Source organism: Anopheles stephensi, chromosome 2 (genome assembly GCF_013141755.1).
Source record: "Anopheles stephensi strain Indian chromosome 2, UCI_ANSTEP_V1.0, whole genome shotgun sequence".
NCBI classification, from domain to species: Eukaryota; Metazoa; Arthropoda; class Insecta; order Diptera; family Culicidae; genus Anopheles; species Anopheles stephensi.
This window is the reverse complement of record NC_050202.1, coordinates 57,239,437-57,245,568: the sequence shown is the minus strand read 5'-3', so window position 1 is coordinate 57,245,568 and position 6,132 is coordinate 57,239,437.

Sequence of the window (6,132 nt, the reverse complement as noted above, 5' to 3'; positions counted from 1 at the left end):
GCTGTATCGTGGAAGTTGAAGTCGTGTTGAGATTGGGCTTGTTTGAACCCGCGTTAATCTGCTAGAGGTATTTCGTTTGGTTTCTTTTAAAAGAATTGATTGGTAAGCTGCAACAATTTTATAAACTATTTTTAAAAACATAGGGGAAAATTTGTTTTACCAACTTCCACTTTGCACAATCGGCCACATTTCTTCTCAACATAATTAGAGGCAAGGCTTCTTTCCTATGATCTTTTCTAGTTGGGTAGATTAAAGCGTTTGCGCGGTCCGGTGACCGAGGCGATAATGGCACCGGTCTTCTTCACACGACAGGACCGGGGCTCAAATCCCATCTAGACCGCCTCCCAGTACGTAGGCCTGACTACTTTGCCTACGGGTCACAGAAAATCTAGTCACAGAAAGCCAGAAATGGTAGTCCTCGAAACCTTTCGAGGTTGTAACGCCAAGGAAGAAGAAGAAGATTAGGGCGCTTAATTAAGCTCGCACAGCTCCTCGCAGTAAGCTTCATGGTCCTCAAACATATTATAAACTCGTGATACTTCCCATTTAAAATTTATAGACCGAAGAATTCAATCCGTCAAGCCACTTTTGGAATTCCGGCCAAGCTTGCCAGGCTTGTAAGTATGACAATGGCCAACATCACAGGTGAAGGCAGGTGAAGGTGGATGGAAAACTCTCAGGGCCCTTTGCTACCACCAAGGGCCTGCGCCAGGGAGATGGGCTTGCCTGTCTCCTTTTCAATCTGGCGCTAGAGAGAGCCATCCGTGACTCAGAGGTGGAAACTTCGGGGACCATCTTCTACAAGTCAATCCAGATCCTGGCATACGCTGTTGACATAGACATCATTTGGTTTGAGGCTGTCCTATGTAGCAGAAGCTTCCCGAAGGATCGAGCGTGCGGCACAGAACCTCGGATTGGAGGTTAACGAGGCGAAAACCAAAATGATGGTGGCACCACCAGCGGCCCTACTAACAAACACTGATTTACGAAGGGGTGGTGATGTACAGATAGGTGACCGCACCTTCGAAGTCGTCCAAAACTTCACCTATCTCGAGTAACAACACCGACAACAACATTGCTGGTTGCCAATCTCTAAATACCTGTCGCGACGAACGAAGCTGGGACTGTACAGAACATTTATAGTCCCAGTACTCTCATACGCCTCTGAGACATGGACTCTGTCCAAAGCTGGCGAAACCCCTATATGTTCGTGCAACGAATTAGACTCGCCAGGCTCCGGTGGGCTGGTCACGTCATGAGAATGACACCGGACAACCCAGCCCGTAAAGTCTTTTTAGGCCGCCCACACGGACAGTGGAGGCGTGGTAGGCCCAAATTGAGATGGAGTGATGGCGTTGATGCGTCCGCCAGAACGGCCTAGATAACGGATTGGCAGACGACGGCGCTAAACCGTGAGCGGTATCTAGGATTGTTGCAGCAGGCCAACAACGCAAAGCGGTTGTAGCGCCTGATAAGTAAGTAACTCTAATTTTTCCTGTCATCGAAAAAGCCGTTTGTTGTTGAAATGTACCTCTTTGGTAGCCAGTTTTTTGCGTCCAAAATCCTGCTGTATTTGGACTGGAGGAATTGCCCAATGAAGGCAGACTGGTAACTGGGAAACGGCATTATGGTGATCTTGGAAAACATAACATAAATCACCGTATTTCCAGTCTGCCCGAGTGTTCTAACTCATTTTTAAATGTTTGCCGGTTTTTTAAACTTTTAGAAAATACTTTTTTATGTTGATTTTAAATATTATCCAAATTTGTTAATTCTGTGTTACAGGGGTTTGCTTGATGAGGCAATAGCAGCCATTTTTATGGCAGGCTCCTTCGATGAAATGGCAAACAAAGCTAGTTGATATGGAAACGGTGTCAGATGACAGGTTGATGTTCTCAGATGATATTGTCATAGTAGCCGTTGATATTTTACGTACTTACACGTACGCTGGGAGGTGGTGTACAACATCAATTGTTTGCCATTTCATCTAAGAAGCCTGCCATAAAAATGGATGCTATTGTCTTATGAACTGAAAACCCCTGTATGTTTATTTTTACTATCTTTTACTTTTTTGTATGATTTGCTTGTTATTATGTTTTAATTTTTAAATTTATTTGTTTTCTTTTATTTTTTCTTCTCTCCTATTTCCTTTCTTCCAGTTATAAGAAGTGACAGATCATTTTTAATCTATTTTACATTTCCTGTTTTTATTTAACTTCTTATCATATTTTTTGTATGTCTCCTGTTGTTTGTTACAACTTCTATTTAAATTTTTCTTTTGTCTTGCTTAACACTTGCATATCAATTATTCATGTTTACACTCTGTTACACAATTTTGCACCAAATAAAAAGTTTTTCAACGCAATAAGCTCCAACAGCCAACGAAACGACCTTTCACAGTAAGTCGATTCACGACATGCAGTTCAAGCAGTTCCCATTATGAATCTCCCCTAAGATCTTCAAAGCATCGCCACCTGGGCTGTGACAAAAATTGTTCGTAAAAAAACGTTTTACAAAAACCCGCCAAATGACTTCGCTAATGTCTTCGCTTTGTGTCTCCGCAACATTAATGTCCGTGGCTTACGCAAATATTGTACCCCGTAACGACGACACCTTTGCGATAGCCGCGTGCGTAAAGTTCGTACGCCGTAAACGCGCCATCATGTGAGAACGGTGGTGTTTGCTGCGGTATGGCCGAAAGACTGCTGTGGCGCTAGTCTTACCACCACGGCTAGTATTATATGTTCGCGTGCAACAGGCATTCGTCGAGCGTCATCGGAGGGTCACAGCGCTTCCAAGAGGAAGCAAGACATACAGCCGTCAAAGCCCCAAGAGTCCAAAGACCTGGTGGTGGGAATTGTGCAACCAGCCGGAACGTCCAGCAATCGACACCATAGTTCTGGCTGGATTGAGTTGGCTTCCTCGGTAGGACCTGTTGACCGGTGTGTGGGATCCGGCAGCTTGCAGCTGAGAACAGCTCTTGGGTGGGATAATAATTGGTGCGCGTTTGACACACAGCAAAAAGAGGCTCACTGTTGGGTGAGACCACGGTCAGCAACAACGTCTTGATTAGCATCGAATGGCCACCGCTCCGATCTCCCAGAACCTGTGAAGATCTACGCTTCTAATCTTCCTAATGGAATGGACAAAAAAAAGGGGGAGAAGAAAAAGAATTTTTCCCCCGGATTTGAGTTGTTAGTTTTTGCCTCCAAAGTGAGAAAACCTCGATTTTCAAACCGATGCCCCTTGAGAGCCTCAGGAAAAAAGGGACTAAAACATTACCCATTTAAATGCCATGTTTCACGAATCCTTTTCGGTTTTGTTGCCCCAAAAAAAACCACGGGGTTAATAATGTACTCTGAGCCCCATGGCATGGGATTTGGTGTGGAAGTTTGCCTTAACTGCGGTCCACTCCAGGCACAATTTAAATCTTGCTAATCGTGTGACTCAGAAATATTGCCCCAAACTCTGACAAAACCTATTGGTGGAGGACCGAAACGATCCCTCGCCCCTGAGGAGTTTGCCGGCGTTTCGGTCGTTAATTTGTAGCTCGGCTCGTTTTCTCGCTCCTGGGAAACCGGATGCTCCTGGGTGGATGATCCGATCGGCACCAGGATTGGCAACTGGACGTGGCGCGGCGCACACAGGAAGCGGACATTTATTTCCTTCCTTTCGGTTTTGTGGTTTTGCGGTCGGACTCAGTTTTGTTGTGGGCTCGGCAGATCACGTCCCGGACCGCTTTTGCATGCGGGAAAACGAAACCCAACACTGTGTGCAGGCACCGTACTGTGTGAATTTGTCCGAATTTCAAATCCCAGGCCGTGATTGGGACAGCATGGGTGGATAAAATTGCACCAAGGCAGGTATAAATGATGTGTGTGTGTGTTTGTTTACGAGAATACACCCTGTGAAGACTCCCCGGGTGTTTAGGTTGGAGCGCATTGTTGCTGAGCCCTGAGTGTTCTGGTTTCGTGTTTGGCACCGGCACGTGATGATTGATTGCTTGGGATGATAAAACGGAGGACTCCCGAGCTCATTGCTTGCCTCGTGAAAGATCAATGACCCCCGGGAGGAAATTGGGTGTGATAAATAAAACCGGGCAGATGGACAAGATGGCGAAAAGATGGGGCAGCCAGTTGTCAAGAATGTGCGCCCGAAGTTGCACTGAACATTGGAGTGGTTTTTATGCTAGAATCGAGATTATTCAATTGATTCTTATTCATTTTTTGGATAAATTTGCTTCAACACGAAAGGTTTGAATTCAATATTCCTTTTTTAAGAGATCAACAACACGAACCCTTGAGGTTGAAGGTATAGAATGACAATAAGATCTCCCAGGAAACTACCAGCCCTCTCGTTTTGGATGTTCTAAAGGAGAAACAAATCTTGTTGAGCTTCTGTTGCGAATAATTTTCAAACAGAACAAACTAGGTGCGAATGATATTGAGCTACATCTAATGCAGGCATTGGCTAACATCATTAGAATCCCTTTACCGTGGAGAGATTAAACTCTATCCCGATCGTAACCTTATTGTCGACTTAAGTCTTCGATGCTCGAGTTAAAGTCTGAAGACTCTAAAGGCTTCGAGAAAAAGGAAATTTTGCGTTCGGCTTCTGCTAGCTATCCTGTGTCCTCCAAATATTGAAGCACAATTTTCCTCAAGTTGTTTAACTTCGTTGATGTCATACATGAGGACACAGAAATAATTGAAGTACAAACATATGAACACTGAACGGCATGACGGTGAACTTCAAGAAAGCCAAATAGTCATTATGATGAAGGATTAGCGAAGGAGATTTATTTATAGCATTTATAGTTCAAGTGCTCACAAGAGGTGCCGGTCTTTATGCAGCAGAACCGGAGACCAAATCCCATCCGCACCGTTACCCCGTAGGACACAGTGGTGGATCAAGATATTTGGAGGCCCTGAGAGGAATGGCAGTGGAGGCCCATCTAATTGCGATATTAGACTTTGCAGTATCATTAAGTCTAGTAATCCACCATATGCCCACCCGGCATGCCCTTTAAGACATAAGAGAAACACTTAAAAACCTTCAAGACATGAGACTTGTGAGGTGATGAAATCCTGTTAGCTGCATTCGAGAGGAAGATGCTAAAAATGATTTTTGGCCCGTATGCTTAGAAGGACAATGTTGAAGTCGCTACAACGACGAGAGCTCTTTGCATTGCACGATAATTTCCAAAACCTCGCGATTTAGATTAGATACGACAGGTTTCAGTGGGTTGGTCTTGTCATGCGAATGACACCGGACAGGACCCAGTGCGGCAAATCTTTTGGAGTCGCTCTCCAGATGGAGCACCAACTGGATATTCGGTTGGCAGACGAAAATGGCGCTAGATCGTGAGCGATTGTATCGAGGAGATCATCAAAATAACGGAGCAACATTAAATTTTAATTTGGAAATCGAGAACTTTGGCCCCTAAAGTTGATCAGAGGCCAGTTTAACATCCCACCAAATTAAATATTCACTTATTTACGGAAATAATACAACACTTGCAGAAGACCGTTACAATGTTCGCAAGGCACGAACTCGCTTGATTTCCAACTTACTCTAGATTAAATAAAGTCTTCGCAACTATCCGGTGGCATAGCTATACTGACTCTGTAACTACCCGGCAGCTTTCAGCTATTGGTTCCCTAGAGGAGTACATGGTAAAAAAAGTCTTCTTATCCATTTATGTCAGCATGCCAAGACAGGTCTTTCAGTTCAGGAGAGATTGAACCCAAATATTTTTAATAAGGATCTGCGATCTGGTGGCCGACGCAGTAAAGGCACCGGTCTTCACATGGCAGGACCGGGGCTCAAATCCCATCAAGACCGCCTCCCCATACGTAAGGTTTTTGGTAACTTCATTGTACAGCCAATCATTTAGATGTTAAAGAAATGCTTCAAACATTAATCGTTCTAATTTTGGATGTTTTTGGTTTTTGTTTAAAAAAATATAAAAAAAGATTTTTTTTTCAATAATACATCCATATGCGGAAAAAGAATCAAACTCGTGCACAAAAAGGTACATCGATTAACATCCGACAACCGACTAAAACCCTCCATCAAGTGCTGACGGTAGATTAAAAATGAATTAAAAACAACCTTAACGATCCCTTGACA